This window comes from Schistocerca gregaria, chromosome 2 (genome assembly GCF_023897955.1).
Source record: "Schistocerca gregaria isolate iqSchGreg1 chromosome 2, iqSchGreg1.2, whole genome shotgun sequence".
Lineage (NCBI taxonomy): Eukaryota > Metazoa > Arthropoda > Insecta > Orthoptera > Acrididae > Schistocerca > Schistocerca gregaria.
In genome coordinates, this window is record NC_064921.1 from 1,016,892,886 (window position 1) to 1,016,914,789 (window position 21,904).

At 52.0% G+C, this 21,904-nt stretch overlaps 66 non-coding genes across 66 annotated transcripts; 43 read left to right on the forward strand and 23 right to left on the reverse strand.

Moving 5' to 3' along the window:
• Positions 1-13: 13 nt before the first annotated feature.
• Trnap-ugg (transfer RNA proline (anticodon UGG)) lies at positions 14-85 on the reverse strand. The gene has a single exon. It is a non-coding gene; the product is annotated as a tRNA-Pro (tRNA).
• Positions 86-497: 412 nt separating this feature from the next.
• Positions 498-570, forward strand: Trnav-cac (transfer RNA valine (anticodon CAC)). The gene has a single exon. It is a non-coding gene; the product is annotated as a tRNA-Val (tRNA).
• A 158-nt stretch (positions 571-728) lies between these two features.
• On the forward strand, positions 729-801 carry Trnav-aac (transfer RNA valine (anticodon AAC)). The gene has a single exon. It is a non-coding gene; the product is annotated as a tRNA-Val (tRNA).
• Positions 802-994: 193 nt separating this feature from the next.
• Trnap-ugg (transfer RNA proline (anticodon UGG)) lies at positions 995-1,066 on the reverse strand. The gene has a single exon. It is a non-coding gene; the product is annotated as a tRNA-Pro (tRNA).
• Positions 1,067-1,478: 412 nt separating this feature from the next.
• Positions 1,479-1,551, forward strand: Trnav-cac (transfer RNA valine (anticodon CAC)). Its single transcript has one exon. It is a non-coding gene; the product is annotated as a tRNA-Val (tRNA).
• A 158-nt stretch (positions 1,552-1,709) lies between these two features.
• Positions 1,710-1,782, forward strand: Trnav-aac (transfer RNA valine (anticodon AAC)). The gene has a single exon. It is a non-coding gene; the product is annotated as a tRNA-Val (tRNA).
• Positions 1,783-1,975: 193 nt separating this feature from the next.
• Positions 1,976-2,047, reverse strand: Trnap-ugg (transfer RNA proline (anticodon UGG)). The gene has a single exon. It is a non-coding gene; the product is annotated as a tRNA-Pro (tRNA).
• A 412-nt stretch (positions 2,048-2,459) lies between these two features.
• Trnav-cac (transfer RNA valine (anticodon CAC)) lies at positions 2,460-2,532 on the forward strand. The gene has a single exon. It is a non-coding gene; the product is annotated as a tRNA-Val (tRNA).
• A 158-nt stretch (positions 2,533-2,690) lies between these two features.
• On the forward strand, positions 2,691-2,763 carry Trnav-aac (transfer RNA valine (anticodon AAC)). Its single transcript has one exon. It is a non-coding gene; the product is annotated as a tRNA-Val (tRNA).
• A 193-nt stretch (positions 2,764-2,956) lies between these two features.
• Trnap-ugg (transfer RNA proline (anticodon UGG)) lies at positions 2,957-3,028 on the reverse strand. The gene has a single exon. It is a non-coding gene; the product is annotated as a tRNA-Pro (tRNA).
• Positions 3,029-3,440: 412 nt separating this feature from the next.
• Trnav-cac (transfer RNA valine (anticodon CAC)) lies at positions 3,441-3,513 on the forward strand. Its single transcript has one exon. It is a non-coding gene; the product is annotated as a tRNA-Val (tRNA).
• Positions 3,514-3,671: 158 nt separating this feature from the next.
• Positions 3,672-3,744, forward strand: Trnav-aac (transfer RNA valine (anticodon AAC)). The gene has a single exon. It is a non-coding gene; the product is annotated as a tRNA-Val (tRNA).
• Positions 3,745-3,957: 213 nt separating this feature from the next.
• On the reverse strand, positions 3,958-4,030 carry Trnap-ugg (transfer RNA proline (anticodon UGG)). The gene has a single exon. It is a non-coding gene; the product is annotated as a tRNA-Pro (tRNA).
• Positions 4,031-4,447: 417 nt separating this feature from the next.
• Trnav-cac (transfer RNA valine (anticodon CAC)) lies at positions 4,448-4,520 on the forward strand. Its single transcript has one exon. It is a non-coding gene; the product is annotated as a tRNA-Val (tRNA).
• Positions 4,521-4,679: 159 nt separating this feature from the next.
• Trnav-aac (transfer RNA valine (anticodon AAC)) lies at positions 4,680-4,753 on the forward strand. The gene has a single exon. It is a non-coding gene; the product is annotated as a tRNA-Val (tRNA).
• A 193-nt stretch (positions 4,754-4,946) lies between these two features.
• On the reverse strand, positions 4,947-5,018 carry Trnap-ugg (transfer RNA proline (anticodon UGG)). The gene has a single exon. It is a non-coding gene; the product is annotated as a tRNA-Pro (tRNA).
• Positions 5,019-5,633: 615 nt separating this feature from the next.
• On the forward strand, positions 5,634-5,706 carry Trnav-aac (transfer RNA valine (anticodon AAC)). Its single transcript has one exon. It is a non-coding gene; the product is annotated as a tRNA-Val (tRNA).
• Positions 5,707-5,899: 193 nt separating this feature from the next.
• On the reverse strand, positions 5,900-5,971 carry Trnap-ugg (transfer RNA proline (anticodon UGG)). The gene has a single exon. It is a non-coding gene; the product is annotated as a tRNA-Pro (tRNA).
• Positions 5,972-6,383: 412 nt separating this feature from the next.
• On the forward strand, positions 6,384-6,456 carry Trnav-cac (transfer RNA valine (anticodon CAC)). Its single transcript has one exon. It is a non-coding gene; the product is annotated as a tRNA-Val (tRNA).
• A 158-nt stretch (positions 6,457-6,614) lies between these two features.
• Positions 6,615-6,687, forward strand: Trnav-aac (transfer RNA valine (anticodon AAC)). Its single transcript has one exon. It is a non-coding gene; the product is annotated as a tRNA-Val (tRNA).
• A 193-nt stretch (positions 6,688-6,880) lies between these two features.
• Positions 6,881-6,952, reverse strand: Trnap-ugg (transfer RNA proline (anticodon UGG)). The gene has a single exon. It is a non-coding gene; the product is annotated as a tRNA-Pro (tRNA).
• Positions 6,953-7,364: 412 nt separating this feature from the next.
• Positions 7,365-7,437, forward strand: Trnav-cac (transfer RNA valine (anticodon CAC)). Its single transcript has one exon. It is a non-coding gene; the product is annotated as a tRNA-Val (tRNA).
• A 158-nt stretch (positions 7,438-7,595) lies between these two features.
• Trnav-aac (transfer RNA valine (anticodon AAC)) lies at positions 7,596-7,668 on the forward strand. Its single transcript has one exon. It is a non-coding gene; the product is annotated as a tRNA-Val (tRNA).
• A 193-nt stretch (positions 7,669-7,861) lies between these two features.
• Positions 7,862-7,933, reverse strand: Trnap-ugg (transfer RNA proline (anticodon UGG)). The gene has a single exon. It is a non-coding gene; the product is annotated as a tRNA-Pro (tRNA).
• A 412-nt stretch (positions 7,934-8,345) lies between these two features.
• Trnav-cac (transfer RNA valine (anticodon CAC)) lies at positions 8,346-8,418 on the forward strand. The gene has a single exon. It is a non-coding gene; the product is annotated as a tRNA-Val (tRNA).
• Positions 8,419-8,576: 158 nt separating this feature from the next.
• Trnav-aac (transfer RNA valine (anticodon AAC)) lies at positions 8,577-8,649 on the forward strand. Its single transcript has one exon. It is a non-coding gene; the product is annotated as a tRNA-Val (tRNA).
• Positions 8,650-8,842: 193 nt separating this feature from the next.
• Trnap-ugg (transfer RNA proline (anticodon UGG)) lies at positions 8,843-8,914 on the reverse strand. The gene has a single exon. It is a non-coding gene; the product is annotated as a tRNA-Pro (tRNA).
• Positions 8,915-9,326: 412 nt separating this feature from the next.
• On the forward strand, positions 9,327-9,399 carry Trnav-cac (transfer RNA valine (anticodon CAC)). The gene has a single exon. It is a non-coding gene; the product is annotated as a tRNA-Val (tRNA).
• Positions 9,400-9,557: 158 nt separating this feature from the next.
• On the forward strand, positions 9,558-9,630 carry Trnav-aac (transfer RNA valine (anticodon AAC)). The gene has a single exon. It is a non-coding gene; the product is annotated as a tRNA-Val (tRNA).
• A 193-nt stretch (positions 9,631-9,823) lies between these two features.
• Trnap-ugg (transfer RNA proline (anticodon UGG)) lies at positions 9,824-9,895 on the reverse strand. Its single transcript has one exon. It is a non-coding gene; the product is annotated as a tRNA-Pro (tRNA).
• Positions 9,896-10,307: 412 nt separating this feature from the next.
• On the forward strand, positions 10,308-10,380 carry Trnav-cac (transfer RNA valine (anticodon CAC)). Its single transcript has one exon. It is a non-coding gene; the product is annotated as a tRNA-Val (tRNA).
• Positions 10,381-10,538: 158 nt separating this feature from the next.
• On the forward strand, positions 10,539-10,611 carry Trnav-aac (transfer RNA valine (anticodon AAC)). Its single transcript has one exon. It is a non-coding gene; the product is annotated as a tRNA-Val (tRNA).
• A 193-nt stretch (positions 10,612-10,804) lies between these two features.
• On the reverse strand, positions 10,805-10,876 carry Trnap-ugg (transfer RNA proline (anticodon UGG)). The gene has a single exon. It is a non-coding gene; the product is annotated as a tRNA-Pro (tRNA).
• A 412-nt stretch (positions 10,877-11,288) lies between these two features.
• On the forward strand, positions 11,289-11,361 carry Trnav-cac (transfer RNA valine (anticodon CAC)). Its single transcript has one exon. It is a non-coding gene; the product is annotated as a tRNA-Val (tRNA).
• A 158-nt stretch (positions 11,362-11,519) lies between these two features.
• On the forward strand, positions 11,520-11,592 carry Trnav-aac (transfer RNA valine (anticodon AAC)). The gene has a single exon. It is a non-coding gene; the product is annotated as a tRNA-Val (tRNA).
• Positions 11,593-11,783: 191 nt separating this feature from the next.
• On the reverse strand, positions 11,784-11,855 carry Trnap-ugg (transfer RNA proline (anticodon UGG)). The gene has a single exon. It is a non-coding gene; the product is annotated as a tRNA-Pro (tRNA).
• Positions 11,856-12,265: 410 nt separating this feature from the next.
• Trnav-cac (transfer RNA valine (anticodon CAC)) lies at positions 12,266-12,338 on the forward strand. Its single transcript has one exon. It is a non-coding gene; the product is annotated as a tRNA-Val (tRNA).
• A 159-nt stretch (positions 12,339-12,497) lies between these two features.
• On the forward strand, positions 12,498-12,570 carry Trnav-aac (transfer RNA valine (anticodon AAC)). The gene has a single exon. It is a non-coding gene; the product is annotated as a tRNA-Val (tRNA).
• A 193-nt stretch (positions 12,571-12,763) lies between these two features.
• Positions 12,764-12,835, reverse strand: Trnap-ugg (transfer RNA proline (anticodon UGG)). The gene has a single exon. It is a non-coding gene; the product is annotated as a tRNA-Pro (tRNA).
• A 411-nt stretch (positions 12,836-13,246) lies between these two features.
• Trnav-cac (transfer RNA valine (anticodon CAC)) lies at positions 13,247-13,319 on the forward strand. Its single transcript has one exon. It is a non-coding gene; the product is annotated as a tRNA-Val (tRNA).
• A 158-nt stretch (positions 13,320-13,477) lies between these two features.
• Trnav-aac (transfer RNA valine (anticodon AAC)) lies at positions 13,478-13,550 on the forward strand. The gene has a single exon. It is a non-coding gene; the product is annotated as a tRNA-Val (tRNA).
• Positions 13,551-13,743: 193 nt separating this feature from the next.
• Positions 13,744-13,815, reverse strand: Trnap-ugg (transfer RNA proline (anticodon UGG)). Its single transcript has one exon. It is a non-coding gene; the product is annotated as a tRNA-Pro (tRNA).
• A 412-nt stretch (positions 13,816-14,227) lies between these two features.
• Positions 14,228-14,300, forward strand: Trnav-cac (transfer RNA valine (anticodon CAC)). The gene has a single exon. It is a non-coding gene; the product is annotated as a tRNA-Val (tRNA).
• Positions 14,301-14,458: 158 nt separating this feature from the next.
• On the forward strand, positions 14,459-14,531 carry Trnav-aac (transfer RNA valine (anticodon AAC)). Its single transcript has one exon. It is a non-coding gene; the product is annotated as a tRNA-Val (tRNA).
• Positions 14,532-14,724: 193 nt separating this feature from the next.
• Positions 14,725-14,796, reverse strand: Trnap-ugg (transfer RNA proline (anticodon UGG)). The gene has a single exon. It is a non-coding gene; the product is annotated as a tRNA-Pro (tRNA).
• A 411-nt stretch (positions 14,797-15,207) lies between these two features.
• Positions 15,208-15,280, forward strand: Trnav-cac (transfer RNA valine (anticodon CAC)). Its single transcript has one exon. It is a non-coding gene; the product is annotated as a tRNA-Val (tRNA).
• Positions 15,281-15,438: 158 nt separating this feature from the next.
• On the forward strand, positions 15,439-15,511 carry Trnav-aac (transfer RNA valine (anticodon AAC)). Its single transcript has one exon. It is a non-coding gene; the product is annotated as a tRNA-Val (tRNA).
• A 193-nt stretch (positions 15,512-15,704) lies between these two features.
• Trnap-ugg (transfer RNA proline (anticodon UGG)) lies at positions 15,705-15,776 on the reverse strand. The gene has a single exon. It is a non-coding gene; the product is annotated as a tRNA-Pro (tRNA).
• Positions 15,777-16,188: 412 nt separating this feature from the next.
• On the forward strand, positions 16,189-16,261 carry Trnav-cac (transfer RNA valine (anticodon CAC)). The gene has a single exon. It is a non-coding gene; the product is annotated as a tRNA-Val (tRNA).
• A 158-nt stretch (positions 16,262-16,419) lies between these two features.
• Positions 16,420-16,492, forward strand: Trnav-aac (transfer RNA valine (anticodon AAC)). Its single transcript has one exon. It is a non-coding gene; the product is annotated as a tRNA-Val (tRNA).
• Positions 16,493-16,685: 193 nt separating this feature from the next.
• Positions 16,686-16,757, reverse strand: Trnap-ugg (transfer RNA proline (anticodon UGG)). The gene has a single exon. It is a non-coding gene; the product is annotated as a tRNA-Pro (tRNA).
• A 412-nt stretch (positions 16,758-17,169) lies between these two features.
• On the forward strand, positions 17,170-17,242 carry Trnav-cac (transfer RNA valine (anticodon CAC)). The gene has a single exon. It is a non-coding gene; the product is annotated as a tRNA-Val (tRNA).
• A 158-nt stretch (positions 17,243-17,400) lies between these two features.
• On the forward strand, positions 17,401-17,473 carry Trnav-aac (transfer RNA valine (anticodon AAC)). The gene has a single exon. It is a non-coding gene; the product is annotated as a tRNA-Val (tRNA).
• Positions 17,474-17,664: 191 nt separating this feature from the next.
• On the reverse strand, positions 17,665-17,736 carry Trnap-ugg (transfer RNA proline (anticodon UGG)). Its single transcript has one exon. It is a non-coding gene; the product is annotated as a tRNA-Pro (tRNA).
• A 411-nt stretch (positions 17,737-18,147) lies between these two features.
• On the forward strand, positions 18,148-18,220 carry Trnav-cac (transfer RNA valine (anticodon CAC)). The gene has a single exon. It is a non-coding gene; the product is annotated as a tRNA-Val (tRNA).
• Positions 18,221-18,378: 158 nt separating this feature from the next.
• On the forward strand, positions 18,379-18,451 carry Trnav-aac (transfer RNA valine (anticodon AAC)). Its single transcript has one exon. It is a non-coding gene; the product is annotated as a tRNA-Val (tRNA).
• Positions 18,452-18,644: 193 nt separating this feature from the next.
• Trnap-ugg (transfer RNA proline (anticodon UGG)) lies at positions 18,645-18,716 on the reverse strand. Its single transcript has one exon. It is a non-coding gene; the product is annotated as a tRNA-Pro (tRNA).
• A 411-nt stretch (positions 18,717-19,127) lies between these two features.
• Trnav-cac (transfer RNA valine (anticodon CAC)) lies at positions 19,128-19,200 on the forward strand. Its single transcript has one exon. It is a non-coding gene; the product is annotated as a tRNA-Val (tRNA).
• A 158-nt stretch (positions 19,201-19,358) lies between these two features.
• Positions 19,359-19,431, forward strand: Trnav-aac (transfer RNA valine (anticodon AAC)). Its single transcript has one exon. It is a non-coding gene; the product is annotated as a tRNA-Val (tRNA).
• A 193-nt stretch (positions 19,432-19,624) lies between these two features.
• Positions 19,625-19,696, reverse strand: Trnap-ugg (transfer RNA proline (anticodon UGG)). Its single transcript has one exon. It is a non-coding gene; the product is annotated as a tRNA-Pro (tRNA).
• Positions 19,697-20,108: 412 nt separating this feature from the next.
• Positions 20,109-20,181, forward strand: Trnav-cac (transfer RNA valine (anticodon CAC)). The gene has a single exon. It is a non-coding gene; the product is annotated as a tRNA-Val (tRNA).
• A 158-nt stretch (positions 20,182-20,339) lies between these two features.
• Trnav-aac (transfer RNA valine (anticodon AAC)) lies at positions 20,340-20,412 on the forward strand. The gene has a single exon. It is a non-coding gene; the product is annotated as a tRNA-Val (tRNA).
• Positions 20,413-20,605: 193 nt separating this feature from the next.
• On the reverse strand, positions 20,606-20,677 carry Trnap-ugg (transfer RNA proline (anticodon UGG)). The gene has a single exon. It is a non-coding gene; the product is annotated as a tRNA-Pro (tRNA).
• Positions 20,678-21,088: 411 nt separating this feature from the next.
• On the forward strand, positions 21,089-21,161 carry Trnav-cac (transfer RNA valine (anticodon CAC)). The gene has a single exon. It is a non-coding gene; the product is annotated as a tRNA-Val (tRNA).
• Positions 21,162-21,319: 158 nt separating this feature from the next.
• On the forward strand, positions 21,320-21,392 carry Trnav-aac (transfer RNA valine (anticodon AAC)). Its single transcript has one exon. It is a non-coding gene; the product is annotated as a tRNA-Val (tRNA).
• A 193-nt stretch (positions 21,393-21,585) lies between these two features.
• Positions 21,586-21,657, reverse strand: Trnap-ugg (transfer RNA proline (anticodon UGG)). Its single transcript has one exon. It is a non-coding gene; the product is annotated as a tRNA-Pro (tRNA).
• Positions 21,658-21,904: the final 247 nt, after the last annotated feature.

Consider the following 21,904-nt stretch of genomic DNA (forward strand, 5'->3'; position numbering starts at 1 on the left):
GCACAAAACGCTAGGGCTCGTCCGGGATTTGAACCCGGGACCTCCTGCACCCAAAGCAGGAATCATACCCCTAGACCAACGAGCCATCTGACGTGGCAAATGACTATTATTTCAGTGCACTGGGTCCCTCGATGTGGTCCAGGGTGCTCTGGAAAGTCTCGTGTAGGCTGGCGGGATGGGGGCGGCGCGAATTCCCGCGGTCGGCGGCCTTCCTGGGCTATTGGTACCTTCATGTAGAGCTGCCGCTGGGCTCGCACTCCCTGCTGCTAAGAAAGTGATTGCTTTTGCTGCTATGATTTGCAATCACGACTGCGGGAAACGCCGCTATTTCGTTAGGGGTGCTACGGCAGACACCTTCTCGAGCACCCCGAAGACTTCTTGAGCCCTTGGCTGTGATGGTTTCCAGGCTGTCAAAAGAACTGTCGCGTGTGCATTCACGGACGGGAGAGAGGCTGAGGTAATTGCGAGTGAACGGAGATGGACTCCTCCCGTTCGCAGTTTCCGTAGTGGAGCGGTTATCACGTCTGCTTCACACGCAGAAGGTCCCCGGTTCGATCCCGGGCGGGAACAGTATTTTCCTGCCTATGTCGTATTGTACTCCAGTGAGCCACGACATGTGAGGATCTTCTGCATGTACCTTTGTTCTGCAAGTAGCGCATTTATTTAATTTCTTAGTAACGATGACAACACCAGCACGAGTTGTCTCTAATGTAAGGCGCACACAAGTAGTTTCCGTGGTGTAGCGGTTATCACGTCTGCCTAACACGCAGAAGGTCCCCGTGTCGATCCCGGGCGGAAACACTTTTTTATCATTAAAAACAAGACATACTAACATGCATCTGCTACCATCTGTACCCAAAAACCTTCGTAATCGCCTTCACACGTCAGATCAGTGTCAATTGCTCACATCAAATATGAATTTCATTTGATACTGACGCCGAGCATTTTGCGTCGACTCAGCCACTCACGTGCGACCAGTTTGCACAAAACGCTAGGGCTCGTCCGGGATTTGAACCCGGGACCTCCTGCACCCAAAGCAGGAATCATACCCCTAGACCAACGAGCCATCTGACGTGGCAAATGACTATTATTTCAGTGCACTGGGTCCCTCGATGTGGTCCAGGGTGCTCTGGAAAGTCTCGTGTAGGCTGGCGGGATGGGGGCGGCGCGAATTCCCGCGGTCGGCGGCCTTCCTGGGCTATTGGTACCTTCATGTAGAGCTGCCGCTGGGCTCGCACTCCCTGCTGCTAAGAAAGTGATTGCTTTTGCTGCTATGATTTGCAATCACGACTGCGGGAAACGCCGCTATTTCGTTAGGGGTGCTACGGCAGACACCTTCTCGAGCACCCCGAAGACTTCTTGAGCCCTTGGCTGTGATGGTTTCCAGGCTGTCAAAAGAACTGTCGCGTGTGCATTCACGGACGGGAGAGAGGCTGAGGTAATTGCGAGTGAACGGAGATGGACTCCTCCCGTTCGCAGTTTCCGTAGTGTAGCGGTTATCACGTCTGCTTCACACGCAGAAGGTCCCCGGTTCGATCCCGGGCGGGAACAGTATTTTCCTGCCTATGTCGTATTGTACTCCAGTGAGCCACGACATGTGAGGATCTTCTGCATGTACCTTTGTTCTGCAAGTAGCGCATTTATTTAATTTCTTAGTAACGATGACAACACCAACACGAGTTGTCTCTAATGTAAGGCGCACACAAGTAGTTTCCGTGGTGTAGCGGTTATCACGTCTGCCTAACACGCAGAAGGTCCCCGTGTCGATCCCGGGCGGAAACACTTTTTTATCATTAAAAACAAGACATACTAACATGCATCTGCTACCATCTGTACCCAAAAACCTTCGTAATCGCCTTCACACGTCAGATCAGTGTCAATTGCTCACATCAAATATGAATTTCATTTGATACTGACGCCGAGCATTTTGCGTCGACTCAGCCACTCACGTGCGACCAGTTTGCACAAAACGCTAGGGCTCGTCCGGGATTTGAACCCGGGACCTCCTGCACCCAAAGCAGGAATCATACCCCTAGACCAACGAGCCATCTGACGTGGCAAATGACTATTATTTCAGTGCACTGGGTCCCTCGATGTGGTCCAGGGTGCTCTGGAAAGTCTCGTGTAGGCTGGCGGGATGGGGGCGGCGCGAATTCCCGCGGTCGGCGGCCTTCCTGGGCTATTGGTACCTTCATGTAGAGCTGCCGCTGGGCTCGCACTCCCTGCTGCTAAGAAAGTGATTGCTTTTGCTGCTATGATTTGCAATCACGACTGCGGGAAACGCCGCTATTTCGTTAGGGGTGCTACGGCAGACACCTTCTCGAGCACCCCGAAGACTTCTTGAGCCCTTGGCTGTGATGGTTTCCAGGCTGTCAAAAGAACTGTCGCGTGTGCATTCACGGACGGGAGAGAGGCTGAGGTAATTGCGAGTGAACGGAGATGGACTCCTCCCGTTCGCAGTTTCCGTAGTGTAGCGGTTATCACGTCTGCTTCACACGCAGAAGGTCCCCGGTTCGATCCCGGGCGGGAACAGTATTTTCCTGCCTATGTCGTATTGTACTCCAGTGAGCCACGACATGTGAGGATCTTCTGCATGTACCTTTGTTCTGCAAGTAGCGCATTTATTTAATTTCTTAGTAACGATGACAACACCAGCACGAGTTGTCTCTAATGTAAGGCGCACACAAGTAGTTTCCGTGGTGTAGCGGTTATCACGTCTGCCTAACACGCAGAAGGTCCCCGTGTCGATCCCGGGCGGAAACACTTTTTTATCATTAAAAACAAGACATACTAACATGCATCTGCTACCATCTGTACCCAAAAACCTTCGTAATCGCCTTCACACGTCAGATCAGTGTCAATTGCTCACATCAAATATGAATTTCATTTGATACTGACGCCGAGCATTTTGCGTCGACTCAGCCACTCACGTGCGACCAGTTTGCACAAAACGCTAGGGCTCGTCCGGGATTTGAACCCGGGACCTCCTGCACCCAAAGCAGGAATCATACCCCTAGACCAACGAGCCATCTGACGTGGCAAATGACTATTATTTCAGTGCACTGGGTCCCTCGATGTGGTCCAGGGTGCTCTGGAAAGTCTCGTGTAGGCTGGCGGGATGGGGGCGGCGCGAATTCCCGCGGTCGGCGGCCTTCCTGGGCTATTGGTACCTTCATGTAGGGCTGCCGCTGGGCTCGCACTCCCTGCTGCTAAGAAAGTGATTGCTTTTGCTGCTATGATTTGCAATCACGACTGCGGGAAACGCCGCTATTTCGTTAGGGGTGCTACGGCAGACACCTTCTCGAGCACCCCGAAGACTTCTTGAGCCCTTGGCTGTGATGGTTTCCAGGCTGTCAAAAGAACTGTCGCGTGTGCATTCACGGACGGGAGAGAGGCTGAGGTAATTGCGAGTGAACGGAGATGGACTCCTCAAGTCCGCAGTTTCCGTAGTGGAGCGGTTATCACGTCTGCTTCACACGCAGAAGGTCCCCGGTTCGTTCCCGGGCGGGAACAGTATTTTCCTGCCTATGTCGTATTGTACTCCAGTGAGCCACGACATGTGAGGATCTTCTGCATGTACCTTTGTTCTGCAAGTAGCGCATTTATTTAATTTCTTAGTAACGATGACAACACCAGCACGAGTTGTCTCTAATGTAAGGCGCACACAAGTAGTTTCCGTGGTGTAGCGGTTATCACGTCTGCCTAACACGCAGAAGGTCCCCGTGTCGATCCCGGGCGGAAACACTTTTTTATCATTAAAAACAAGACATACTAACATGCATCTGCTACCATCTGTACCCAAAAACCTTCGTAATCGCCATCTGTCTCGCGTGTGTGCCTTCACACGTCAGATCAGTGTCAATTGCTCACATCAAATATGAATTTCATTTGATACTGACGCCGAGCATTTTGCGTCGACTCAGCCACTCACGTGCGACCAGTTTGCACAAAACGCTAGGGCTCGTCCGGGATTTGAACCCGGGACCTCCTGCACCCAAAGCAGGAATCATAACCCCTAGACCAACGAGCCATCTGACGTGGCAAATGACTATTATTTCAGTGCACTGGGTCCCTCGATGTGGTCCAGGGTGCTCTGGAAAGTCTCGTGTAGGCTGGCGGGATGGGGGCGGCGCGGAATTCCCGCGGTCGGCGGCCTTCCTGGGCTATTGGTACCTTCATGTAGAGCTGCCGCTGGGCTCGCACTCCCTGCTGCTAAGAAAGTGATTGCTTTTGCTGCTATGATTTGCAATCACGACTGCGGGAAACGCCGCTATTTCGTTAGGGGTGCTACGGCAGACACCTTCTCGAGCACCCCGAAGACTTCTTGAGCCCTTGGCTGTGATGGGTTTTCCAGGCTGTCAAAAGAACTGTCGCGTGTGCATTCACGGGACGGGAGAGAGGCTGAGGTAATTGCGAGTGAACGGAGATGGACTCCTCCCCGTTCGCAGTTTCCGTAGTGGAGCGGTTATCACGTCTGCTTCACACGCAGAAGGTCCCCGGTTCGATCCCGGGCGGGAACAGTATTTTCCTGCCTATGTCGTATTGTACTCCAGTGAGCCACGACATGTGAGGATCTTCTGCATGTACCTTTGTTCTGCAAGTAGCGCATTTATTTTAATTTCTTAGTAACGATGACAACACCAGCACGAGTTGTCTCTAATGTAAGGCGCACACAAGTAGTTTCCGTGGTGTAGCGGTTATCACGTCTGCCTAACACCGCAGAAGGTCCCCGTGTCGATCCCGGGCGGAAACACTTTTTTATCATTAAAAACAAGACTACTAACATGCATCTGCTACCATCTGTACCCAAAAACCTTCGTAATCGCCTTCACACGTCTAGATCAGTGTCAATTGCTCACATCAAATATGAATTTCATTTGATACTGACGCCGAGCATTTTGCGTCGACTCAGCCACTCACGTGCGACCAGTTTGCACAAAACGCTAGGGCTCGTCCGGGATTTGAACCCGGGACCTCCTGCACCCAAAGCAGGAATCATACCCCTAGACCAACGAGCCATCTGACGTGGCAAATGGACTATTATTCAGTGCACTGGGTCCCTCCGATGTGGTCCAGGGTGCTCTGGAAAGTCTCGTGTAGGCTGGCGGGATGGGGCGGCGCGAATTCCCGCGGTCGGCGGCCTTCCCTGGGCTATTGGTACCTTCATGTAGAGCTGCCGCTGGGCTCCGCACTCCCTGCTGCTAAGAAAGTGATTGCTTTTTGCTGCTATGATTTGCAATCACGACTGCGGGAAACGCCGCTATTTCGTTAGGGGTGCTACGGCAGACACCTTCTCGAGCACCCCGAAGACTTCTTGAGCCCTTGGCTGTGATGGTTTCCAGGCTGTCAAAAGAACTGTCGCGTGTGCATTCACGGACGGGAGAGAGGGCTGAGGTAATTGCGAGTGAACGGAGATGGACTCCTCCCGTTCGCAGTTTCCGTAGTGTAGCGGTTATCACGTCTGCTATCTGTCTCGGCTGTGTCTGCCTATGTCGTATTGTACTCCAGTGAGCCACGACATGTGAGGATCTTCTGCATGTACCTTTGTTCTGCAAGTAGCGCATTTATTTAATTTCTTAGTAACGATGACAACACCAGCACGAGTTGTCTCTAATGTAAGGCGCACACAAGTAGTTTCCGTGGTGTAGCGGTTATCACGTCTGCCTAACACGCAGAAGGTCCCCGTGTCGATCCCGGGCGGAAACACTTTTTTATCATTAAAAACAAGACATACTAACATGCATCTGCTACCATCTGTACCCAAAAACCTTCGTAATCGCCTTCACACGTCAGATCAGTGTCAATTGCTCACATCAAATATGAATTTCATTTGATACTGACGCCGAGCATTTTGCGTCGACTCAGCCACTCACGTGCGACCAGTTTGCACAAAACGCTAGGGCTCGTCCGGGATTTGAACCCGGGACCTCCTGCACCCAAAGCAGGAATCATACCCCTAGACCAACGAGCCATCTGACGTGGCAAATGACTATTATTTCAGTGCACTGGGTCCCTCGATGTGGTCCAGGGTGCTCTGGAAAGTCTCGTGTAGGCTGGCGGGATGGGGGCGGCGCGAATTCCCGCGGTCGGCGGCCTTCCTGGGCTATTGGTACCTTCATGTAGAGCTGCCGCTGGGCTCGCACTCCCTGCTGCTAAGAAAGTGATTGCTTTTGCTGCTATGATTTGCAATCACGACTGCGGGAAACGCCGCTATTTCGTTAGGGGTGCTACGGCAGACACCTTCTCGAGCACCCCGAAGACTTCTTGAGCCCTTGGCTGTGATGGTTTCCAGGCTGTCAAAAGAACTGTCGCGTGTGCATTCACGGACGGGAGAGAGGCTGAGGTAATTGCGAGTGAACGGAGATGGACTCCTCCCGTTCGCAGTTTCCGTAGTGTAGCGGTTATCACGTCTGCTTCACACGCAGAAGGTCCCCGGTTCGATCCCGGGCGGGAACAGTATTTTCCTGCCTATGTCGTATTGTACTCCAGTGAGCCACGACATGTGAGGATCTTCTGTATGTACCTTTGTTCTGCAAGTAGCGCATTTATTTAATTTCTTAGTAACGATGACAACACCAGCACGAGTTGTCTCTAATGTAAGGCGCACACAAGTAGTTTCCGTGGTGTAGCGGTTATCACGTCTGCCTAACACGCAGAAGGTCCCCGTGTCGATCCCGGGCGGAAACACTTTTTTATCATTAAAAACAAGACATACTAACATGCATCTGCTACCATCTGTACCCAAAAACCTTCGTAATCGCCTTCACACGTCAGATCAGTGTCAATTGCTCACATCAAATATGAATTTCATTTGATACTGACGCCGAGCATTTTGCGTCGACTCAGCCACTCACGTGCGACCAGTTTGCACAAAACGCTAGGGCTCGTCCGGGATTTGAACCCGGGACCTCCTGCACCCAAAGCAGGAATCATACCCCTAGACCAACGAGCCATCTGACGTGGCAAATGACTATTATTTCAGTGCACTGGGTCCCTCGATGTGGTCCAGGGTGCTCTGGAAAGTCTCGTGTAGGCTGGCGGGATGGGGGCGGCGCGAATTCCCGCGGTCGGCGGCCTTCCTGGGCTATTGGTACCTTCATGTAGAGCTGCCGCTGGGCTCGCACTCCCTGCTGCTAAGAAAGTGATTGCTTTTGCTGCTATGATTTGCAATCACGACTGCGGGAAACGCCGCTATTTCGTTAGGGGTGCTACGGCAGACACCTTCTCGAGCACCCCGAAGACTTCTTGAGCCCTTGGCTGTGATGGTTTCCAGGCTGTCAAAAGAACTGTCGCGTGTGCATTCACGGACGGGAGAGAGGCTGAGGTAATTGCGAGTGAACGGAGATGGACTCCTCCCGTTCGCAGTTTCCGTAGTGGAGCGGTTATCACGTCTGCTTCACACGCAGAAGGTCCCCGGTTCGATCCCGGGCGGGAACAGTATTTTCCTGCCTATGTCGTATTGTACTCCAGTGAGCCACGACATGTGAGGATCTTCTGCATGTACCTTTGTTCTGCAAGTAGCGCATTTATTTAATTTCTTAGTAACGATGACAACACCAGCACGAGTTGTCTCTAATGTAAGGCGCACACAAGTAGTTTCCGTGGTGTAGCGGTTATCACGTCTGCCTAACACGCAGAAGGTCCCCGTGTCGATCCCGGGCGGAAACACTTTTTTATCATTAAAAACAAGACATACTAACATGCATCTGCTACCATCTGTACCCAAAAACCTTCGTAATCGCCTTCACACGTCAGATCAGTGTCAATTGCTCACATCAAATATGAATTTCATTTGATACTGACGCCGAGCATTTTGCGTCGACTCAGCCACTCACGTGCGACCAGTTTGCACAAAACGCTAGGGCTCGTCCGGGATTTGAACCCGGGACCTCCTGCACCCAAAGCAGGAATCATACCCCTAGACCAACGAGCCATCTGACGTGGCAAATGACTATTATTTCAGTGCACTGGGTCCCTCGATGTGGTCCAGGGTGCTCTGGAAAGTCTCGTGTAGGCTGGCGGGATGGGGGCGGCGCGAATTCCCGCGGTCGGCGGCCTTCCTGGGCTATTGGTACCTTCATGTAGAGCTGCCGCTGGGCTCGCACTCCCTGCTGCTAAGAAAGTGATTGCTTTTGCTGCTATGATTTGCAATCACGACTGCGGGAAACGCCGCTATTTCGTTAGGGGTGCTACGGCAGACACCTTCTCGAGCACCCCGAAGACTTCTTGAGCCCTTGGCTGTGATGGTTTCCAGGCTGTCAAAAGAACTGTCGCGTGTGCATTCACGGACGGGAGAGAGGCTGAGGTAATTGCGAGTGAACGGAGATGGACTCCTCCCGTTCGCAGTTTCCGTAGTGTAGCGGTTATCACGTCTGCTTCACACGCAGAAGGTCCCCGGTTCGATCCCGGGCGGGAACAGTATTTTCCTGCCTATGTCGTATTGTACTCCAGTGAGCCACGACATGTGAGGATCTTCTGCATGTACCTTTGTTCTGCAAGTAGCGCATTTATTTAATTTCTTAGTAACGATGACAACACCAGCACGAGTTGTCTCTAATGTAAGGCGCACACAAGTAGTTTCCGTGGTGTAGCGGTTATCACGTCTGCCTAACACGCAGAAGGTCCCCGTGTCGATCCCGGGCGGAAACACTATTTTATCATTAAAAACAAGACATACTAACACGCATCTGCTACCATCTGTACCCAAAAACCTTCGTAATCGCCTTCACACGTCAGATCAGTGTCAATTGCTCACATCAAATATGAATTTCATTTGATACTGACGCCGAGCATTTTGCGTCGACTCAGCCACTCACGTGCGACCAGTTAGCACAAAACGCTAGGGCTCGTCCGGGATTTGAACCCGGGACCTCCTGCACCCAAAGCAGAAATCATACCCCTAGACCAACGAGCCATCTGACGTGGCAAATGACTATTATTTCAGTGCACTGGGTCCCTCGATGTGGTCCAGGGTGCTCTGGAAAGTCTCGTGTAGGCTGGCGGGATGGGGGCGGCGCGAATTCCCGCGGTCGGCGGCCTTCCTGGGCTATTGGTACCTTCATGTAGAGCTGCCGCTGGGCTCGCACTCCCTGCTGCTAAGAAAGTGATTGCTTTTGCTGCTATGATTTGCAATCACGACTGCGGGAAACGCCGCTATTTCGTTAGGGGTGCTACGGCAGACACCTTCTCGAGCACCCCGAAGACTTCTTGAGCCCTTGGCTGTGATGGTTTCCAGGCTGTCAAAAGAACTGTCGCGTGTGCATTCACGGACGGGAGAGAGGCTGAGGTAATTGCGAGTGAACGGAGATGGACTCCTCCCGTTCGCAGTTTCCGTAGTGTAGCGGTTATCACGTCTGCTTCACACGCAGAAGGTCCCCGGTTCGATCCCGGGCGGGAACAGTATTTTCCTGCCTATGTCGTATTGTACTCCAGTGAGCCACGACATGTGAGGATCTTCTGCATGTACCTTTGTTCTGCAAGTAGCGCATTTATTTAATTTCTTAGTAACGATGACAACACCAGCACGAGTTGTCTCTAATGTAAGGCGCACACAAGTAGTTTCCGTGGTGTAGCGGTTATCACGTCTGCCTAACACGCAGGAGGTCCCCGTGTCGATCCCGGGCGGAAACACTTTTTTATCATTAAAAACAAGACATACTAACATGCATCTGCTACCATCTGTACCCAAAAACCTTCGTAATCGCCTTCACACGTCAGATCAGTGTCAATTGCTCACATCAAATATGAATTTCATTTGATACTGACGCCGAGCATTTTGCGTCGACTCAGCCACTCACGTGCGACCAGTTTGCACAAAACGCTAGGGCTCGTCCGGGATTTGAACCCGGGACCTCCTGCACCCAAAGCAGGAATCATACCCCTAGACCAACGAGCCATCTGACGTGGCAAATGACTATTATTTCAGTGCACTGGGTCCCTCGATGTGGTCCAGGGTGCTCTGGAAAGTCTCGTGTAGGCTGGCGGGATGGGGGCGGCGCGAATTCCCGCGGTCGGCGGCCTTCCTGGGCTATTGGTACCTTCATGTAGAGCTGCCGCTGGGCTCGCACTCCCTGCTGCTAAGAAAGTGATTGCTTTTGCTGCTATGATTTGCAATCACGACTGCGGGAAACGCCGCTATTTCGTTAGGGGTGCTACGGCAGACACCTTCTCGAGCACCCCGAAGACTTCTTGAGCCCTTGGCTGTGATGGTTTCCAGGCTGTCAAAAGAACTGTCGCGTGTGCATTCACGGACGGGAGAGAGGCTGAGGTAATTGCGAGTGAACGGAGATGGACTCCTCAAGTCCGCAGTTTCCGTAGTGTAGCGGTTATCACGTCTGCTTCACACGCAGAAGGTCCCCGGTTCGATCCCGGGCGGGAACAGTATTTTCCTGCCTATGTCGTATTGTACTCCAGTGAGCCACGACATGTGAGGATCTTCTGCATGTACCTTTGTTCTGCAAGTAGCGCATTTATTTAATTTCTTAGTAACGATGACAACACCAGCACGAGTTGTCTCTAATGTAAGGCGCACACAAGTAGTTTCCGTGGTGTAGCGGTTATCACGTCTGCCTAACACGCAGAAGGTCCCCGTGTCGATCCCGGGCGGAAACACTATTTTATCATTAAAAACAAGACATACTAACACGCATCTGCTACCATCTGTACCCAAAAACCTTCGTAATCGCCTTCACACGTCAGATCAGTGTCAATTGCTCACATCAAATATGAATTTCATTTGATACTGACGCCGAGCATTTTGCGTCGACTCAGCCACTCACGTGCGACCAGTTTGCACAAAACGCTAGGGCTCGTCCGGGATTTGAACCCGGGACCTCCTGCACCCAAAGCAGGAATCATACCCCTAGACCAACGAGCCATCTGACGTGGCAAATGACTATTATTTCAGTGCACTGGGTCCCTCGATGTGGTCCAGGGTGCTCTGGAAAGTCTCGTGTAGGCTGGCGGGATGGGGGCGGCGCGAATTCCCGCGGTCGGCGGCCTTCCTGGGCTATTGGTACCTTCATGTAGAGCTGCCGCTGGGCTCGCACTCCCTGCTGCTAAGAAAGTGATTGCTTTTGCTGCTATGATTTGCAATCACGACTGCGGGAAACGCCGCTATTTCGTTAGGGGTGCTACGGCAGACACCTTCTCGAGCACCCCGAAGACTTCTTGAGCCCTTGGCTGTGATGGTTTCCAGGCTGTCAAAAGAACTGTCGCGTGTGCATTCACGGACGGGAGAGAGGCTGAGGTAATTGCGAGTGAACGGAGATGGACTCCTCCCGTTCGCAGTTTCCGTAGAGGAGCGGTTATCACGTCTGCTTCACACGCAGAAGGTCCCCGGTTCGATCCCGGGCGGGAACAGTATTTTCCTGCCTATGTCGTATTGTACTCCAGTGAGCCACGACATGTGAGGATCTTCTGCATGTACCTTTGTTCTGCAAGTAACGCATTTATTTAATTTCTTAGTAACGATGACAACACCAGCACGAGTTGTCTCTAATGTAAGGCGCACACAAGTAGTTTCCGTGGTGTAGCGGTTATCACGTCTGCCTAACACGCAGAAGGTCCCCGTGTCGATCCCGGGCGGAAACACTTTTTTATCATTAAAAACAAGACATACTAACATGCATCTGCTACCATCTGTACCCAAAAACCTTTGTGATCGCCTTCACACGTCAGATCAGTGTCAATTGCTCACATCAAATATGAAATTCATTTGATACTGACGCCGAGCATTTTGCGTCGACTCAGCCACTCGTGCGACCAGTTTGCACAAAACGCTAGGGCTCGTCCGGGATTTGAACCCGGGACCTCCTGCACCCAAAGCAGGAATCATACCCCTAGACCAACGAGCCATCTGACGTGGCAAATGACTATTATTTCAGTGCACTGGGTCCCTCGATGTGGTCCAGGGTGCTCTGGAAAGTCTCGTGTAGGCTGGCGGGATGGGGGCGGCGCGAATTCCCGCGGTCGGCGGCCTTCCTGGGCTATTGGTACCTTCATGTAGAGCTGCCGCTGGGCTCGCACTCCCTGCTGCTAAGAAAGTGATTGCTTTTGCTGCTATGATTTGCAATCACGACTGCGGGAAACGCCGCTATTTCGTTAGGGGTGCTACGGCAGACACCTTCTCGAGCACCCCGAAGACTTCTTGAGCCCTTGGCTGTGATGGTTTCAGGCTGTCAAAAGAACTGTCGCGTGTGCATTCACGACGGGAGAGAGGCTGAGGTAATTGCGAGTGAACGGAGTTGGACTCTTCAAGTCCGCAGTTTCCGTAGTGTAGCGGTTATCACGTCTGCTTCACACGCAGAAGGTCCCCGGTTCGATCCCGGGCGGAAACAATCTGTCTCGCGTGTGTGTCGTATTGTTCTCCAGTGAGCCACGACATGTGAGGATCTTCTGCATGTACCTTTGTTCTGCAAGTAGCGCATTTATTTAATTTTTTAGTTACGATGACAACACCAGCACGAGTTGTCTCTAATGTAAGGCGCACACAAGTAGTTTCCGTGGTGTAGCGGTTATCACGTCTGCCTAACACGCAGAAGGTCCCCGTGTCGATCCCGGGCGGAAACACTTTTTTATCATTAAAAACAAGACATACTAACATGCATCTGCTACCATCTGTACCCAAAAACCTTCGTAATCGCCTTCACACGTCAGATCAGTGTCAATTGCTCACATCAAATATGAAATTCATTTGATACTGACGCCGAGCATTTTGCGTCGACTCAGCCACACACGTGCGACCAGTTTGCACAAAACGCTAGGGCTCGTCCGGGATTTGAACCCGGGACCTCCTGCACCCAAAGGAGGAATCATACCCCTAGACCAACGAGCCATCTGACGTGGCAAATGACTATTATTTCAGTGCACTGGGTCCCTCGATGTGGTCCAGGGTGCTCTGGAAAGACTCGTGTAGGCTGGCGGGATGGGGGCGGCGCGAATTCCCGCGGTCGGCGGCCTTCCTGGGCTATTGGTACCTTCATGTAGAGCTGCCGCTGGGCTCGCACTCCCTGCTGCTAAGAAAGTGATTGCTTTTGCTGCTATGATTTGCAATCACGACTGCGGGAAACGCCGCTATTTCGTTAGGGGTGCTACGGCAGACACCTTCTCGAGCACCCCGAAGACTTCTTGAGCCCTTGGCTGTGATGGTTTCAGGCTGTCAAAAGAACTGTCGCGTGTGCATTCACGGACGGGAGAGAGGCTGAGGTAAATGCGAGTGAACGGAGTTGGACTCTTCAAGTCCGCAGTTTCCGTAGTGTAGCGGTTATCACGTCTGCTTCACACGCAGAAGGTCCCCGGTTCGATCCCGGGCGGAAACATCATTTTCCTGCCTATGTCGTATTGTTCTCCAGTGAGCCACGACATGTGAGGATCTTCTGCATGTACCTTTGTTCTGCAAGTAGCGCATTTATTTAATTTTTTAGTTACGATGACAACACCAGCACGAGTTGTCTCTAATGTAAGGCGCACGCAAGTAGTTTCCGTGGTGTAGCGGTTATCACGTCTGCCTAACACGCAGAAGGTCCCCGTGTCGATCCCGGGCGGAAACACTTTTTTATCATTAAAAACAAGACATACTAACATGCATCTGCTACCATCTGTACCCAAAAACCTTCGTAATCGCCTTCACACGTCAGATCAGTGTCAATTGCTCACATCAAATATGAAATTCATTTGATACTGACGCCGAGCATTTTGCGTCGACTCAGCCACACACGTGCGACCAGTTTGCACAAAACGCTAGGGCTCGTCCGGGATTTGAACCCGGGACCTCCTGCACCCAAAGGAGGAATCATACCCCTAGACCAACGAGCCATCTGACGTGGCAAATGACTATTATTTCAGTGCACTGGGTCCCTCGATGTGGTCCAGGGTGCTCTGGAAAGTCTCGTGTAGGCTGGCGGGATGGGGGCGGCGCGAATTCCCACGGTCGGCGGCCTTCCTGGGCTATTGGTACCTTCATGTAGAGCTGCCGCTGGGCTCGCACTCCCTGCTGCTAAGAAAGTGATTGCTTTTGCTGCTATGATTTGCAATCACGACTGCGGGAAACGCCGCTATTTCGTTAGGGGTGCTACGGCAGACACCTTCTCGAGCACCCCGAAGACTTCTTGAGCCCTTGGCTGTGATGGTTTCCAGGCTGTCAAAAGAACTGTCGCGTGTGCATTCACGGACGGGAGAGAGGCTGAGGTAATTGCGAGTGAACGGAGATGGACTCCTCCCGTTCGCAGTTTCCGTAGTGTAGCGGTTATCACGTCTGCTTCACACGCAGAAGGTCCCCGGTTCGATCCCGGGCGGGAACAGTATTTTCCTGCCTATGTCGTATTGTACTCCAGTGAGCCACGACATGTGAGGATCTTCTGCATGTACCTTTGTTCTGCAAGTAGCGCATTTATTTAATTTCTTAGTAACGATGACAACACCAGCACGAGTTGTCTCTAATGTAAGGCGCACACAAGTAGTTTCCGTGGTGTAGCGGTTATCACGTCTGCCTAACACGCAGAAGGTCCCCGTGTCGATCCCGGGCGGAAACACTTTTTTATCATTAAAAACAAGACATACTAACATGCATCTGCTACCATCTGTACCCAAAAACCTTCGTAATCGCCTTCACACGTCAGATCAGTGTCAATTGCTCACATCAAATATGAAATTCATTTGATACTGACGCCGAGCATTTTGCGTCGACTCAGCCACTCACGTGCGACCAGTTTGCACAAAACGCTAGGGCTCGTCCGGGATTTGAACCCGGGACCTCCTGCACCCAAAGCAGGAATCATACCCCTAGACCAACGAGCCATCTGACGTGGCAAATGACTATTATTTCAGTGCACTGGGTCCCTCGATGTGGTCCAGGGTGCTCTGGAAAGTCTCGTGTAGGCTGGCGGGATGGGGGCGGCGCGAATTCCCGCGGTCGGCGGCCTTCCTGGGCTATTGGTACCTTCATGTAGAGCTGCCGCTGGGCTCGCACTCCCTGCTGCTAAGAAAGTGATTGCTTTTGCTGCTATGATTTGCAATCACGACTGCGGGAAACGCCGCTATTTCGTTAGGGGTGCTACGGCAGACACCTTCTCGAGCACCCCGAAGACTTCTTGAGCCCTTGGCTGTGATGGTTTCAGGCTGTCAAAAGAACTGTCGCGTGCGCATTCACGGACGGGAGAGAGGCTGAGGTAATTGCGAGTGAACGGAGATGGACTCTTCAAGTCCGCAGTTTCCGTAGTGTAGCGGTTATCACGTCTGCTTCACACGCAGAAGGTCCCCGGTTCGATCCCGGGCGGGAACAGTATTTTCCTGCCTATGTCGTATTGTACTCCAGTGAGCCACGACATGTGAGGATCTTCTGCATGTACCTTTGTTCTGCAAGTAGCGCATTTATTTAATTTCTTAGTAACGATGACAACACCAGCAGGAGTTGTCTCTAATGTAAGGCGCACACAAGTAGTTTCCGTGGTGTAGCGGTTATCACGTCTGCCTAACACGCAGAAGGTCCCCGTGTCGATCCCGGGCGGAAACACTTTTTTATCATTAAAAACAAGACATACTAACATGCATCTGCTACCATCTGTACCCAAAAACCTTCGTGATCGCCTTCACACGTCAGATCAGTGTCAATTGCTCACATCAAATATGAAATTCATTTGATACTGACGCCGAGCATTTTGCGTCGACTCAGCCACTCACGTGCGACCAGTTTGCACAAAACGCTAGGGCTCGTCCGGGATTTGAACCCGGGACCTCCTGCACCCAAAGCAGGAATCATACCCCTAGACCAACGAGCCATCTGACGTGGCAAATGACTATTATTTCAGTGCACTGGGTCCCTCGATGTGGTCCAGGGTGCTCTGGAAAGTCTCGTGTAGGCTGGCGGGATGGGGGCGGCGCGAATTCCCGCGGTCGGCGGCCTTCCTGGGCTATTGGTACCTTCATGTAGAGCTGCCGCTGGGCTCGCACTCCCTGCTGCTAAGAAAGTGATTGCTTTTGCTGCTATGATTTGCAATCACGACTGCGGGAAACGCCGCTATTTCGTTAGGGGTGCTACGGCAGACACCTTCTCGAGCACCCCGAAGACTTCTTGAGCCCTTGGCTGTGATGGTTTCCAGGCTGTCAAAAGAACTGTCGCGTGTGCATTCACGGACGGGAGAGAGGCTGAGGTAATTGCGAGTGAACGGAGATGGACTCCTCCCGTTCGCAGTTTCCGTAGTGTAGCGGTTATCACGTCTGCTTCACACGCAGAAGGTCCCCGGTTCGATCCCGGGCGGGAACAGTATTTTCCTGCCTATGTCGTATTGTACTCCAGTGAGCCACGACATGTGAGGATCTTCTGCATGTACCTTTGTTCTGCAAGTAGCGCATTTATTTAATTTCTTAGTAACGATGACAACACCAGCACGAGTTGTCTCTAATGTAAGGCGCACACAAGTAGTTTCCGTGGTGTAGCGGTTATCACGTCTGCCTAACACGCAGAAGGTCCCCGTGTCGATCCCGGGCGGAAACACTATTTTATCATTAAAAACAAGACATACTAACACGCATCTGCTACCATCTGTACCCAAAAACCTTCGTAATCGCCTTCACACGTCAGATCAGTGTCAATTGCTCACATCAAATATGAATTTCATTTGATACTGACGCCGAGCATTTTGCGTCGACTCAGCCACTCACGTGCGACCAGTTTGCACAAAACGCTAGGGCTCGTCCGGGATTTGAACCCGGGACCTCCTGCACCCAAAGCAGGAATCATACCCCTAGACCAACGAGCCATCTGACGTGGCAAATGACTATTATTTCAGTGCACTGGGTCCCTCGATGTGGTCCAGGGTGCTCTGGAAAGTCTCGTGTAGGCTGGCGGGATGGGGGCGGCGCGAATTCCCGCGGTCGGCGGCCTTCCTGGGCTATTGGTACCTTCATGTAGAGCTGCCGCTGGGCTCGCACTCCCTGCTGCTAAGAAAGTGATTGCTTTTGCTGCTATGATTTGCAATCACGACTGCGGGAAACGCCGCTATTTCGTTAGGGGTGCTACGGCAGACACCTTCTCGAGCACCCCGAAGACTTCTTGAGCCCTTGGCTGTGATGGTTTCCAGGCTGTCAAAAGAACTGTCGCGTGTGCATTCACGGACGGGAGAGAGGCTGAGGTAATTGCGAGTGAACGGAGATGGACTCCTCCCGTTCGCAGTTTCCGTAGAGGAGCGGTTATCACGTCTGCTTCACACGCAGAAGGTCCCCGGTTCGATCCCGGGCGGGAACAGTATTTTCCTGCCTATGTCGTATTGTACTCCAGTGAGCCACGACATGTGAGGATCTTCTGCATGTACCTTTGTTCTGCAAGTAACGCATTTATTTAATTTCTTAGTAACGATGACAACACCAGCACGAGTTGTCTCTAATGTAAGGCGCACACAAGTAGTTTCCGTGGTGTAGCGGTTATCACGTCTGCCTAACACGCAGAAGGTCCCCGTGTCGATCCCGGGCGGAAACACTTTTTTATCATTAAAAACAAGACATACTAACATGCATCTGCTACCATCTGTACCCAAAAACCTTTGTGATCGCCTTCACACGTCAGATCAGTGTCAATTGCTCACATCAAATATGAAATTCATTTGATACTGACGCCGAGCATTTTGCGTCGACTCAGCCACTCGTGCGACCAGTTTGCACAAAACGCTAGGGCTCGTCCGGGATTTGAACCCGGGACCTCCTGCACCCAAAGCAGGAATCATACCCCTAGACCAACGAGCCATCTGACGTGGCAAATGACTATTATTTCAGTGCACTGGGTCCCTCGATGTGGTCCAGGGTGCTCTGGAAAGTCTCGTGTAGGCTGGCGGGATGGGGGCGGCGCGAATTCCCGCGGTCGGCGGCCTTCCTGGGCTATTGGTACCTTCATGTAGAGCTGCCGCTGGGCTCGCACTCCCTGCTGCTAAGAAAGTGATTGCTTTTGCTGCTATGATTTGCAATCACGACTGCGGGAAACGCCGCTATTTCGTTAGGGGTGCTACGGCAGACACCTTCTCGAGCACCCCGAAGACTTCTTGAGCCCTTGGCTGTGATGGTTTCAGGCTGTCAAAAGAACTGTCGCGTGTGCATTCACGGACGGGAGAGAGGCTGAGGTAATTGCGAGTGAACGGAGTTGGACTCTTCAAGTCCGCAGTTTCCGTAGTGTAGCGGTTATCACGTCTGCTTCACACGCAGAAGGTCCCCGGTTCGATCCCGGGCGGAAACATCATTTTCCTGCCTATGTCGTATTGTTCTCCAGTGAGCCACGACATGTGAGGATCTTCTGCATGTACCTTTGTTCTGCAAGTAGCGCATTTATTTAATTTTTTAGTTACGATGACAACACCAGCACGAGTTGTCTCTAATGTAAGGCGCACACAAGTAGTTTCCGTGGTGTAGCGGTTATCACGTCTGCCTAACACGCAGAAGGTCCCCGTGTCGATCCCGGGCGGAAACACTTTTTTATCATTAAAAACAAGACATACTAACATGCATCTGCTACCATCTGTACCCAAAAACCTTCGTAATCGCCTTCACACGTCAGATCAGTGTCAATTGCTCACATCAAATATGAAATTCATTTGATACTGACGCCGAGCATTTTGCGTCGACTCAGCCACACACGTGCGACCAGTTTGCACAAAACGCTAGGGCTCGTCCGGGATTTGAACCCGGGACCTCCTGCACCCAAAGGAGGAATCATACCCCTAGACCAACGAGCCATCTGACGTGGCAAATGACTATTATTTCAGTGCACTGGGTCCCTCGATGTGGTCCAGGGTGCTCTGGAAAGACTCGTGTAGGCTGGCGGGATGGGGGCGGCGCGAATTCCCGCGGTCGGCGGCCTTCCTGGGCTATTGGTACCTTCATGTAGAGCTGCCGCTGGGCTCGCACTCCCTGCTGCTAAGAAAGTGATTGCTTTTGCTGCTATGATTTGCAATCACGACTGCGGGAAACGCCGCTATTTCGTTAGGGGTGCTACGGCAGACACCTTCTCGAGCACCCCGAAGACTTCTTGAGCCCTTGGCTGTGATGGTTTCAGGCTGTCAAAAGAACTGTCGCGTGTGCATTCACGGACGGGAGAGAGGCTGAGGTAAATGCGAGTGAACGGAGTTGGACTCTTCAAGTCCGCAGTTTCCGTAGTGTAGCGGTTATCACGTCTGCTTCACACGCAGAAGGTCCCCGGTTCGATCCCGGGCGGAAACATCATTTTCCTGCCTATGTCGTATTGTTCTCCAGTGAGCCACGACATGTGAGGATCTTCTGCATGTACCTTTGTTCTGCAAGTAGCGCATTTATTTAATTTTTTAGTTACGATGACAACACCAGCACGAGTTGTCTCTAATGTAAGGCGCACGCAAGTAGTTTCCGTGGTGTAGCGGTTATCACGTCTGCCTAACACGCAGAAGGTCCCCGTGTCGATCCCGGGCGGAAACACTTTTTTATCATTAAAAACAAGACATACTAACATGCATCTGCTACCATCTGTACCCAAAAACCTTCGTAATCGCCTTCACACGTCAGATCAGTGTCAATTGCTCACATCAAATATGAAATTCATTTGATACTGACGCCGAGCATTTTGCGTCGACTCAGCCACACACGTGCGACCAGTTTGCACAAAACGCTAGGGCTCGTCCGGGATTTGAACCCGGGACCTCCTGCACCCAAAGGAGGAATCATACCCCTAGACCAACGAGCCATCTGACGTGGCAAATGACTATTATTTCAGTGCACTGGGTCCCTCGATGTGGTCCAGGGTGCTCTGGAAAGTCTCGTGTAGGCTGGCGGGATGGGGGCGGCGCGAATTCCCACGGTCGGCGGCCTTCCTGGGCTATTGGTACCTTCATGTAGAGCTGCCGCTGGGCTCGCACTCCCTGCTGCTAAGAAAGTGATTGCTTTTGCTGCTATGATTTGCAATCACGACTGCGGGAAACGCCGCTATTTCGTTAGGGGTGCTACGGCAGACACCTTCTCGAGCACCCCGAAGACTTCTTGAGCCCTTGGCTGTGATGGTTTCCAGGCTGTCAAAAGAACTGTCGCGTGTGCATTCACGGACGGGAGAGAGGCTGAGGTAATTGCGAGTGAACGGAGATGGACTCCTCCCGTTCGCAGTTTCCGTAGTGTAGCGGTTATCACGTCTGCTTCACACGCAGAAGGTCCCCGGTTCGATCCCGGGCGGGAACAGTATTTTCCTGCCTATGTCGTATTGTACTCCAGTGAGCCACGACATGTGAGGATCTTCTGCATGTACCTTTGTTCTGCAAGTAGCGCATTTATTTAATTTCTTAGTAACGATGACAACACCAGCACGAGTTGTCTCTAATGTAAGGCGCACACAAGTAGTTTCCGTGGTGTAGCGGTTATCACGTCTGCCTAACACGCAGAAGGTCCCCGTGTCGATCCCGGGCGGAAACACTTTTTTATCATTAAAAACAAGACATACTAACATGCATCTGCTACCATCTGTACCCAAAAACCTTCGTAATCGCCTTCACACGTCAGATCAGTGTCAATTGCTCACATCAAATATGAAATTCATTTGATACTGACGCCGAGCATTTTGCGTCGACTCAGCCACTCACGTGCGACCAGTTTGCACAAAACGCTAGGGCTCGTCCGGGATTTGAACCCGGGACCTCCTGCACCCAAAGCAGGAATCATACCCCTAGACCAACGAGCCATCTGACGTGGCAAATGACTATTATTTCAGTGCACTGGGTCCCTCGATGTGGTCCAGGGTGCTCTGGAAAGTCTCGTGTAGGCTGGCGGGATGGGGGCGGCGCGAATTCCCGCGGTCGGCGGCCTTCCTGGGCTATTGGTACCTTCATGTAGAGCTGCCGCTGGGCTCGCACTCCCTGCTGCTAAGAAAGTGATTGCTTTTGCTGCTATGATTTGCAATCACGACTGCGGGAAACGCCGCTATTTCGTTAGGGGTGCTACGGCAGACACCTTCTCGAGCACCCCGAAGACTTCTTGAGCCCTTGGCTGTGATGGTTTCAGGCTGTCAAAAGAACTGTCGCGTGCGCATTCACGGACGGGAGAGAGGCTGAGGTAATTGCGAGTGAACGGAGATGGACTCTTCAAGTCCGCAGTTTCCGTAGTGTAGCGGTTATCACGTCTGCTTCACACGCAGAAGGTCCCCGGTTCGATCCCGGGCGGGAACAGTATTTTCCTGCCTATGTCGTATTGTACTCCAGTGAGCCACGACATGTGAGGATCTTCTGCATGTACCTTTGTTCTGCAAGTAGCGCATTTATTTAATTTCTTAGTAACGATGACAACACCAGCAGGAGTTGTCTCTAATGTAAGGCGCACACAAGTAGTTTCCGTGGTGTAGCGGTTATCACGTCTGCCTAACACGCAGAAGGTCCCCGTGTCGATCCCGGGCGGAAACACTTTTTTATCATTAAAAACAAGACATACTAACATGCATCTGCTACCATCTGTACCCAAAAACCTTCGTGATCGCCTTCACACGTCAGATCAGTGTCAATTGCTCACATCAAATATGAAATTCATTTGATACTGACGCCGAGCATTTTGCGTCGACTCAGCCACTCACGTGCGACCAGTTTGCACAAAACGCTAGGGCTCGTCCGGGATTTGAACCCGGGACCTCCTGCACCCAAAGCAGGAATCATACCCCTAGACCAACGAGCCATCTGACGTGGCAAATGACTATTATTTCAGTGCACTGGGTCCCTCGATGTGGTCCAGGGTGCTCTGGAAAGTCTCGTGTAGGCTGGCGGGATGGGGGCGGCGCGAATTCCCGCGGTCGGCGGCCTTCCTGGGCTATTGGTACCTTCATGTAGAGCTGCCGCTGGGCTCGCACTCCCTGCTGCTAAGAAAGTGATTGCTTTTGCTGCTATGATTTGCAATCACGACTGCGGGAAACGCCGCTATTTCG